This window comes from Dama dama, chromosome X, assembly GCF_033118175.1.
Source record: "Dama dama isolate Ldn47 chromosome X, ASM3311817v1, whole genome shotgun sequence".
Taxonomy (NCBI): domain Eukaryota; kingdom Metazoa; phylum Chordata; class Mammalia; order Artiodactyla; family Cervidae; genus Dama; species Dama dama.
In genome coordinates this window covers 129,788,273-129,800,184 of record NC_083714.1, presented here as the reverse complement: position 1 = coordinate 129,800,184, position 11,912 = coordinate 129,788,273, and the positions used below count along the sequence as shown (strand labels likewise).

At 39.5% G+C, this 11,912-nt stretch overlaps 1 pseudogene; it reads right to left on the bottom strand.

The window, feature by feature from the left end:
- Positions 1–3,496: 3,496 nt before the first annotated feature.
- LOC133052890 (ferritin light chain-like) lies at positions 3,497–4,289 on the bottom strand (annotated as a pseudogene).
- Between the last annotated feature and the right edge of the window lie 7,623 nt (positions 4,290–11,912).

Genomic DNA, 11,912 nt, shown 5'->3' with positions numbered 1-11,912 from the left:
TTGGTCAAATGCATTGCCTTTGGAAATGTCTAAACTGTCCTTTCTATCTCTTTGCTTGTTAATCTTTAAACTCACAGGCATTTCAGGGTAAACTTAATCAGTATGCTTCTGATTTATTGTCAAGTCACTGAAAAGTTACTTCTAAAATGTTAGTTTGTGACAAATGAGATTTTTGAACCATTTAAAAATACTTTCAGGACCTTATATTTAGAGACAAAAAAAGTCATATTTCTCTAGATGTCTTTGGACTGAAATCCCAGTGAGGAGAGGTTTAACTTTAGAATTCTAAGAGTAAAATAGATCTTCAACTTGAAAAAGCACATCTTCTACCACTATTCTCCAGTGTTGTCCAAGCTTATCTCCCGTTCTGTAGATTTGCTATTTGAACTTTGACTTCAATTTAAAAGCTATCTGAGTGCTCCTCTTTTTTTAAATTGAAGTACAGTTGATTTATATATGGTGTTAGTTTCAGGTGGACAGCATAGTGATTCAGTTTTTTTTTTTTTGCAGATTATATTCCAGTGTAGGTTATTACAAGAAAATGCTGTGAAGATTCTTGTACTTCACTTTTGGTGCAGATGTTCACTCATTTCTCTTGGGTATACGCCCAGGAGTAAAATTACTGTACTTGTAATAGAGATTAAACATGCATTTTGACTTATTAAATCTAATGTTAAATGATAATTTTGCCTGCTCCCAGGGCCACAGGGACCATAGAACATCCCACTATACCCCATCCTGGCCTATGTGCCTTTGTAGTTGTGTCTATTAAGCCTCTCAAAAACATGATTATTATTGTATTGTGCAATCCATATTTTTTGCTTTTTATTTATTTTATTTATTTAAGTATAGAGTATTTACAATGTTGTGTTAGTTTCTGGTGTATAGCAAAGTGATTCAGTTATATATATTCTTTTTCATATTCTTTTCCATTATACTATATTGAATATAGTTCCCTGTGCTATATAGTATGATGTTATTGTTTATTTATACATGGTAGTTTGTATCTGCTCATCTGAAACTCCTAATTTATCCCTCCCCCTTTTCCTGTTTGTAACTATAAGTTTGTCTTCTGTGTCTGTGAGTTTGCTTCTGTTTTATAAATAAATTCATTTATATTATTTTTCAGATTCTACATATAAGTGATATATATGATATTTGATTTACTTCACTTAGTATGATAGTCTCTAGGTCTATCCATGTTGCTGCAAATGACATTATTCTTTTTATGGCGGAGTAATATTCCACTGTGTATATGCACCACATCTTTATCTGTTCATTTATCAATGGACATTTAGGTTGCTTCTATGTCTTGGCTCTTGTAAATACACTTCACATTTATTCTTGAAGGATACTTGCACTGAGTACTGGTTGTTAGGTTGGCTGTTATTTTCTTTCATCTCACTGAAATTAACTTCCTCTTTTCTTTAGGCCTCTACTGTTTTTGTTGAAAGGTGCACTGTCAGTCTGTTTCTCCTCTGTAGGTAATATATTTTTCTGCACTTTTACTGGCTATGCTGACCTTGATTACTTGGTTGACATAGTGCTTATCAGGTTTCTCTAGTGTAAAGTGACTTCCCCCCACCCCCTTGTACTCTTTGGAACAAGACTCTAAGAACAACCCATACTTAAGGGGTGGGAGTTAAGCTTCACTGTCTTGAGGGAGAGTATCTACATAAATTACTTCTAATTCTTCAGTATAGGAGATTTCTCTATTCTCCCTCATTAGTTTTTTTTTCCAGTTGTTTATATGGACTCATGGATGTTTATTTTATAAATATAACTTCAGATTGTAGTTTAGTATTATGTGATTTGTTTTGTTTCTCTTGCCCAAAGTATTCCAGTTTTGACAATTCTTAGCTTATTCAGGTTGTGTCCTGTGTTCTATTGACTCCCATCATTTTCTTGGAGCACTTCCTTACTTCCTGGCACTTCCACATGCTTCAGGCTCACATTGTATTTTTCATCCCCCCTCCCATTTTTTTCTTGCAGATATTTTTAGTCATGTATTTTATTTCTTTAAAGTAAGAATTTTTTTTCAATTAATCTCTGAAGTTTTGCTAAGTCTAATTCTGCAGTCAGTTGTTTCAACTGCTTCCCACTCACAGTGACTTGTTTTCGTACATGTTTGGTTATTTTTTTGTGTTGTTGTTTAGTTGCTAAGTCGTGTCTGACTCTTGCAACCCTATGGACTGTAGCCCATCAGGCTCCTCTGTCCATGGGATTCTCCGCAAGTATACTGGAGTGGGTTGCTTCATCAGGGGATCTTCCTGACCCAGGGATTGAACCCACATCTCCTACATTGGCAGGCAGATTCTCTACCACTGAGCCACTCTGGTTATTTTTACCTTATACTATAATAATTACTGAAATTGAAATTTTATTTTGAAGATTCACTGAAGCCTAGGATGAAGTTGATTTTCTCTAAAAAAAAAAAAGTTTTCCATTTGGTTTTTTTTCTTGGAGTAGACCCAATCTGGAACCATTTTAAATCAGGTACATAGCTCTAATTTCCCAGAACTACTCAGGCAGTGGGAACCTGAGCTGTAAGTTCATGGTCACAACTTTGCAGGGAAGAAATTTTTTTCCTGCTCTAAATATCATCAAGCCAGTAGGGTCCCAGCTTAACATGGGAAAGCCCTCCTATTACTTTGTCTACCTTGGGTTGTTTTATGTCCAAATTTCCCTATTAAGCTGCTAAAATTGAAGCACAAGTGTTCCTTATTAGCAAATCCCTTGGGGTAAAAGTGATTCTGGGCTTTGAAACTGTTTCTATAGACTCCTACTTTCTTTTGGATTTTGGCCTGGTATTTCCTTGCTTTTTCATTTGCTTTTAAGTGCTCTTCAGATTAAAAAAAAATCTGTTCATGTATTCAATGGTTTGTTATTTATTCATATTTTTAGTTGATTGGTACAAATAATACAGCCCATCTTTCCTAGAAATAGCTTTTTCAATCTAGGGACACTTTCTTAAGTTCATAAAAATTCTCAGACATTCTCTCCTTAACTGTTGTCACTTCCTGATTCTTTCTGGTTTCACTCTCTGGAACTTTCATTAAATAGGTTTTGGTGCCTTTCAATCTAGCCCCCTAGCTCTTAATTAGTTTCTCATATTTTAAATCTTATCACTGTGTGGCCTCTGATGAGTGATCTCCTCAGCTGCTCTAGGTCATGAACTCACTTTTTGCACCCATTCTCTTGTTTATCTCGTCATGTTGGGCGTTCACCCGTTTGTTCTCAGATTCATTCCCCATCCTGTTGTGTTCTGTCCTATCCATACTGCAAGGACCTTCATATCCTCCCATCCCTTCTATGTAAGTTTGTGTATTTCTCTCCCTTTGTGTGGGCTTTGAGCAACGTCACCAGAGGGGCTCCCCCAAGCCCGCTGGGCCCAGGCGGCTCCTTGTGGGGCTTGCGGGTGAGCCTTTGGAAGAGACCAGCCAGCGTGCGGAGGTCGGTCAGGTGGTCGCCCATCTTCCTGACGAGTTTCAGCTGCTCACCCAGGACGCGGCTCTCCCGGAAGTGACGGAGGTGGGGGCTGCGCGGGGAGAGCCCCGGGCCTGCAGGGCCATGACGGCCTGTTCAGGTGCTTGTCCCCGAGCTCGGTGGCCTCCGCGGCGTCCTGGGCTTGACCCCACTCAGCCTGAGATGCGCCTGCGGTCCTGGGAGAGGGCGCGGCCGCCTTGCTGGTCTTGCGTTTTCAAGAGACGCTGGGCCCCGTCGCCCTTCTCCTGGGCCAGTTCGAGGACAAAGAGGCCACCGCGCTCCACATGGTCGCGGTGGAAACAGAAGCCCAGAGAGAGGTTGGTGCGCGAGGCCTGCAGATGCAGGGTGACTAGGCAGTGGATGGGGCCTCCACCTCGGTGGAATCATTCCGACGAATCTGGGAGGTCAAGGTAAAAAATGGTGTTGGTGGCTGAAGGTAGCTGAGGGGCTGATTCTGAAGGTTGTGACTGGAAAAGAGGTTGGAGGGTGGTCGGAGCCTGGAGCGAGGGGCGTCCCTGGGTCTGTTCCGTCCAAACAAACACTGTTGTAGCAAGAGACACATCCACGGACCGCCCAGTGCACTGCCTCTGTGTTATTTTTAAAATTATCAAGATTTCTAACTGTTCTTGATTCATAGCACCTACTTTTGTTTGTTGATTTTAAATACACTTATTTTTAAATTCTTTCCAAACTGTTCTATTATTTCTTTTATATGATTCCTCTTAGACATTGGCCTCCTTTTGTGGTGTTGGGCCTTTGTAGTTTTTTTTTTTTTTTTTCTTTTTTTGAATGCCTACCGTCATGGTGGCTTTTTTTCCTCTCCCACTCAGTCCCTGGAAAGTGCTTTTGTGATTGCTTCAGCCCAGTGTCTTGAGGACCACAGTCAGTGGCTCAGGGATTTTGCTCTGTGGACATATACCACAGTTCCAAAGCAGGAGCTCACATAACGTGTCTGGTGGCTGACGGTGCACATCTCAGCTTGCTTTCTCATCACTGAGCACTTGGTTTCTCGCTCCACTCCCCAGTGGATAGGTAGGATTTGTTCACCTTCAGATATAGCTGGAGGGCCATGAGCAGTTTCCCCTTACTCCTGGGTTGGATTTGAAATTCCAGACTTGTGGTCAAAAGGTACCAACTTACAGATGTAAAATAAGTACCAGCGAGCTAACGTACAACGTCATGACCGCAGTTCACATTGCTGTGTGATATATTTGAAAGTTGGTAAGAGAATAGGTCTTAAAAGTTCTCATGACAGAGTAAAACACACTTCTTTTTTTTTTTTTTGTATCTATATGAGCTGATGAATGTTAACTAAATTTATTGTGGTAATCATTTCACAATTACGTAGGTCAAGACATTATGCTGTACACCTTGAATTTGTACAGTGCTATATGTTAATTATATCTCATTAAAACTGAAAAACTAAAACATAGAACAAAACAAAGCAAAAAAGAAATCCCACACTTTACTGGGTCAGGTCCTTCCTTACTGCTTACTTCCTTACTGCTCTGGGCTTCCACTTCCTTTCTAGTCCATGATTTTAAAAATCATGTCCCCTGAGTATTTTTGAAACACTTTATCTATCATTTTTACATTTTTGAAACAGAGTGCAGGAAGTTTAGCATATTTTCACCCTGAGTCAACACAGTTTTTAACCAAAATGTAGTCTAAAGCCTTGCTGCTCAAGAGCCCTCTGTGGAGTGTGTTTATTTTTTATTTTTATGCAATTTTAAAGGTTCCTTACCATTTACAGTTATTACAAAATACTGGCTATATTACCATGTTGTACATTATATCCTTATAGCTTATTTTATTTTTTTAAATTAATTATTTTTAACTGTGTTGTGTGTTCATTGCTGTGTACTGGCTTCCTCTAGTTGTGGAGAGTGGGGGCTTTGCTTCGTTGCTGTGTGTGGGCTTCTCATTGCAGTGGCTTCTCTCACTTTTTTTTTTTTTGAACTTTTTATTTTGTATTGGGGTATTGCTGATTAACAGTATTGTGGTAGTTTCAGGAGAACAGTGAAGGGACTCAGCCACACATATACATGTATCCATTCTCCCCCAAACTCCCCTCCCATCCAGGCTGCCACGCAACATTGAGCAGAGTTCCATGTGCTATACGGTAGATCCTTATTGGTTATCCATTTTGAATATAGCAGTGTGTACATGACCATCCCAAACTCCTTAACTGTCTCTTCCCCCTGGCAACCATAAGTTCATTTTCTAAATCTGTGAGTCTCTGTTTTGTAAGTTTATTTGTAGCCTTGCCTTTTAGATTCTACATGTAAGGGATGTCATATGATAATTTCTCCTGTTTGACTTCACTCATTATGACACTGTCTAGGTCCATCCATGATGCTGCAAATGGCATTATTTCTTTCTTATGACTGAGTAATATTCCATTGTATACATGTGCTACATCTTTATCCATTCCTCTGTCGATGGACATTTAGGTTACTTCCATGTCTTGGCTATTGTAAACAGTGCTGCTAGGAACATTGGAGTGCATGTATCCTTTCAGATCATGTTTCTCTCAGGCTCTATGCCCAGGATTTGGATTGGAGGGTCATACGGTAGCTCTATATTTAGTTTTTTAAGGAACCTCTCCAGCATTGTTGTTTGTGGATTTTTTTGACGATAGCCATTCTGACTGGTGTGAGGTAATATCTCATTGTAGTTTTGATTTTCATTTCTCTAATAACTAGTGATATTGAACATCTTTTGTGCCTATTAGCCATCTATCTGTATGTCCTCATTGGAGAAATGTCTATTTAGGTCTTCTGCCCATTTTTTGAGTAGGTTGTTTGTTTTGATGCTGTTAAACATCATGAGCTGTTTGTAAATTTTGGAGACTAATCCCTTATAGGTCACATCATTTACAAATACTTTCTTCCAATCTGTGGGTTGTCTTTTCATTTTGTTCACTGTTTCCTTTCCTGTGCAAAAAGCTTTTGAGTTTGAGTAGGTCCCATGTGTTTATGTTTGTTTTTATTTCTATTATTCTGGGAGATGGATTGAAAAAGATGTTGCTGTGATTTATGTCAGAGAGTGTTCTGCTTATGTTTTCCTCCAAGAGTAGTATAGTGTCCGGTCTCACATTTAGGTCTTTAATCCATTTTGAGCTCATTTTTGTGTATGGAGTTAAAGAATGATCTAATTTCATTTTTTTTACATGTAGCTGTTCAATTTTCCCAGCATGCGGTGGCTTCTCTTGTGGAGCATGGATTCAGGACGTGGGCTCTGTCATTTTGGCACATAGGCTTAGTTGCTCCGTGGCATGTGGGATCTTCTCAGACCAGGGAATCAAACCCGCGTCCCAGCTTTGGCAGGTGGATCCTTATCCATTGCACCGCCAGGGAATTCCCCGTGTAGCTTATTTTATTTCTAATAGTTTTCCCTCTCACTCGCCCACCCCTATATTGCCTCTCCCTCCCCTCCCCACTGGTAACCACTGGTTTGTTGTCTCAATCTGTGAGCCTGCTTCGTTTTTGTTATATTCACTAGTTTGTCGTATGTTTTAGATTCTGTGGAGTGTGTTTTAAATTCAGAATCTCAGGCCTCCCTGAGACCTGGGGGATCAGAAATGGCTCTTTGACTAAAGGCCCAGGTTCAGGTTTAAGGAGTGCTCCTCTAAAGGTCACTTAGTTTCTGTATTACCAACCAGGACAAGATGAGGAGAGAGGAGAGAAGCTTTTATTTACTTAAATTTCACCTTCTTCCCTTTCCTGCCACTTCCATGTTGATATATCTTGAATTTTTATTACAGTTTTCTATTAAAGGCCATAATGCTTATACACAATAATAGTTTTTTTTCTTTTTCTTTTTTTTTTTTTACGGCTTGTGGGATCTTAGATTTCCACCCAGGGATTGACCCTCCTGGGCCTTCGACAGTGAAAATGTAAAACCCTAACCATTGGACTGCCAGGGAATTTCCCCCATCACTTCTTTTAGTTTTATTTTTCTCCTTGTTGAGGTTCTCTTGGAGCTTTTGATATAACATTTTTGAGTCCTTATAATATGAAAATGGTCTTTATTTTGCCTTCATTCTTTGACAATATGAATATAGAATTCAAAGTCCAAAGATACTTTCCTTTGGCACTTTGCAGGTATTTATTATCTTCTTGAATCTATAAAAAAGAAAAATAGAGAAGAAACCTTTTTATCATAAAACAAATAACTTTACAGGAAAGTAGAGGGAGTGAAACAATGAACCATGTGTTTATCTCTTGACTTCAGCAATTAGCAATATTTTTGCATCTGTTTTGCTGACAGGAAATCTCAGGTCAACCCCATTCTCATTTTTTTTTCCAGATCTTTTTGTTCTGGTGGCTTTTAGGGAACTCTTTATCCTTCTTGTTCTGAAAGTTCGCTGCAGTCTCTAGATGTACCTTTCAAAAATTATTATTACTGATTAGCACTCAGAGGTCTCTTTCAATCCAAGGCCTTGTGTTTGGATTCAATCCTGGGAATTTCTCGACTGTTGTTATTCTTTGGATGTTGCTCCAGTTATCTCCTTTTGGAAATAACTTTTAGAGGAATCTTGTAACTTGTAATCTTGAATCATTCCTCCCATCCGCCTTTACAATTCTCTTCATTCTTTTCATCCCTTTATCTCTTTGTGTTGTGTCCTGGGAAAGTTTCTCAAGGTAACCTTTCAGCTTACAAATTTATCCTTCAATTGTGTACACACTGCTATTCACTGATATAGTTCAACAGCGACGTTTTTTGGTTCCTCAGCTTTTAATAGTTTAAGGTTACCATGCTTGGTTGTGGACTTCCGTCCTACAGGAAAGTTCTCCTGGGTGCCTCCTGAGAGGAGATGACTTTCTAGCAGGCCTGATTTGCAGAGGGGCTGGCTATATAGGAGCATGGTGTGACCCTGGCCTTCCAGTGGTGAGGGCCACCATCCTTTTTAGGTGAGGAGGGCCTTAATTGTAAGCGACGGAATCCAATAGCTACTTTAAACAGAAAAAGACTTTATTTCTACTTCTTATTGAAGAATTTAATAAAGTGCTTAGCACTAGTACACTCTATATCTTGATTAACTTTTACATATGTATACACTTGTGTAATTACCACCCAGATCAAAATATAGATTATCCCCAGCCTTCCAGAAGTTCTTTGTGTCTCTTTCCAGTCAGTATTCATCCCATCCTCCCCCCAGAGGCAATCATTTCCTCTATTTCTATTACCACTGATCAGTTTTTCCTGTTGTCGAATATTACAGAAATGGAACTACACCATGTGTACTTGTCTGACCTCTTTTGCTGAGGGTGTGAAATTCATCCTTGTTGTTGTGTACATATTGTTTATCCTTTTATATTGCAGTGTAACATTCTATTGAATGAATAGGTCACAATTTATATATCCATTCTCCTATTTCTAGACATTTGGTTTCTTCCCTCTTTTCTAATTCCGCTGACTGATGCTTCTGTGAACATTCTCATTTGTGTCTTTGGTAAACATATGCATTTATTTCCTTTGGGTGACAGACCCAGGAAAGACAGTGTTGGGTCATAGACTGGGTATATGTTTAGCATTAGTCAATACAATTTTTTTGAAAGTTGATTGTACCAATTTACATTCCTATCGGCACCGTATGAGAGTTCCAGTTGCCCCACATCCTTGCTGGTGCCTAGTGAGTCTTTTTATTTTTAGCCATCCTGGTGAGTGTGCTGTGGTGTCTTATTGTGCATTTAATTTGCATTTCTCTGATGAGTAATGATGTTGAGCACTGTGACAGATACAGAGTTTTCCAGTTTCCGCAACATCTCCCATCATCTTACAATGGGACTGTAACACTCTTCCCATTCAAGGTGGAGTCCATGTGCCCTTCTCTTGAGTCCTGTGACTCTGATGGAAGTGGTAACATGTAACTTCTGAGAGTCGGTCATAAAAGGCATTACAGGCGTACCTGTTTTTACTGAACTCTGTTTTATTGTGCTTCATAAATTTTTGTTTTCAATAAATTGAAGGTTTGTGGCAACCCTGCAGTGTCAGATGATGGTTAGCATTTTTTAGCAATAGAGTGTTTTTAAATTATGGTATGCACACTGTTTTTTTAGACACGCTATTACGCACTTATTAGACTACAGTATAGTGTGCACATAACTTTTATATACTATTGGGAAGCCAAAAAAATTGTGTGACTCACTTTATTGCAATATTTATTTTATTGTGGTGGTCTGGAACTGAACCCCCAATACTCTGAGGTGTGCCTGTGCCCACTTGTTTGGGACACCTTCTTGGAGCCCTGAGCTTCCACAGAAGCAGTTCAACTAACCTGATGTCACCATGCTGTGAGGAAGCCCAGACTAGTCCAAAGAGACCATGTGGAGAGATCCTGAGACTACACAAGAAAGATTCCCAGCCAGCCTGCAGTTCTGACCACCATCTGGGTGTAACTACATAAGACACCCCAAGTCAGAACCTCTCAGTTCAAGACATTCTCCAATATTTGCTGTTCTCAACTGGAGGAGATTTTGCTCCCAAGGGACATTTGAGAAAGAGACATTTTTGGTTGTCACAACTTGGTGGGGGGTTATTCCTGGCATCTGGTGGGTAGAGACCAGATGCTCCTAAACATCCTACAGGACACAAAGACAGCACCCCCCCCCAAAGAATTATCAGGCCCAAATGTCAGTTGTGCTAAGGTTGAGAAACCCTACTTTAAGCCACATAATCCACTAAGTTTGGGGATGTTTTGTCCCACTGCAAAAGTACTAGAACAGGGACTTCCCTGGTGGTCCAGTGACTAAGACTCCGCATTCCCAATGCAGGGCTCTGGGTTCCATTCCTGGTCAGGGAACTAGATCCCACATGCCCCAAACTAGATCCCAGATGCTGCAACTGAGAGTTCGCATGACACAACTAAAAAGATCCCACATGTCACAACTAACACTCAGTGCAGCCAAATATTATTTTTATTTATATTAAAAAAAGTACTAGAACAAATACACAAGCAGAAAGGGAATTTGTTAAAGAAAATTAGATAGTTCACAGATCTCTGAGAGGGCCAAAGTATTGGGCTTAAAGGCTACTCATCCAGGAATAATGGTCAAGTCATACTACGTGGTGAAAACTGCTGGACATGGACCCAGAGTTTTCTATCTGTGATGCTGAGGACTGGATACCAGGACCTCTCAATGCTAGAAACCAGTGCCACCCTCACCAGAAAGTGGATTCCAAGTGTTTCATGCTTCTTCACATTGCTCACTTCTGAATCAGAGTCTTACTTTGGCATGTCTGATGGAAGAACCCTAAATCACGTGTAAACCTGCCTGACCTGTCTGCAAGAGAAGTTGACAAAGCAAGCTTTCTGGCTTCTGCTATGGAGGCAGGACCAACTCAGGAAAGGTGTTCCAAAGATGCTGGGAAGCCACAACCTTGACAGAATTCCCTGATAATATGTTGTTTTAAATCTTGTTGTAAATGTGATTGATGATGGCTGCAGAATAATACCCATGATGACTCTACCGTAACTTCCCGATTCTTTTGTTAATACAATTGGATTATTTTTAGGGTTTTTTGTTGTCGTTAACTTATTTTAAATAATGCTGTGATATCATCAGACCTTTGGGCTGGAAATTTTACTTTAGAGATTTTTTTAATCCCAAAGAAATAACTTATAAAAACTGCAGTTTATTACACAGAAGTCCTTACAGCTTTATTATTTTTAAATACTGAAAACTGAAAATAGCGCAGACATCTAAAACCATGGAACAGGACTTCCCTGGTGGTCCAGAGCTAAGTCTCTGCACTCGCAATGCAGGAGGCCCAGATTTGATCCCTGATCAGGAAACTAGATCCCACATGCTACAAGTAAGCTTCCACATGCCACACAAAGATCAAAGATCCCGCATGCTGCAACTAAGACCTGGCACAGCTAAATAAATTAATTAATTAAAAAATAAAACTGTGGAACAATGGACTGATTTGTGATATGATAACAAACTTCTACAATTTCCTGGGATGGTAGTAATTCTAAATATTAGGCCACATTTGTCTCCATCTGTTTATATTTGGTCAGACCATGTGTCCAGTTTACTTTGAAAAATGTAGTCACTGTGACTGTATAATTTTGTTATAATAGAATTTTACAATAAAAATAATGACTTTGTGTTCTGTTGGGCTAATACATAGAAAGTGGGTACAAAATGTTTTATGGAGAAAACCAAAATATAAGAGTCTTGATATATTCATTACAGCCATATAAAGTTAGTGTTTGCGTATTGCGAAGAGTCATGAGAAGGTTGCCTTTTGTTTTGGGTTTGTAAAGTTGTTTAACTATAGAAAAATAAAAGGAAATTCCCCAGGGTTTGTATTAACTGCTCAGCATCTGGAGAGCTTGCCCAATAGGTGGCACTACTGGATTGGAGCAGATAGAAACTTTTCCAGGCTGCCTTCAAGCGGTGTTTTTCAAACTT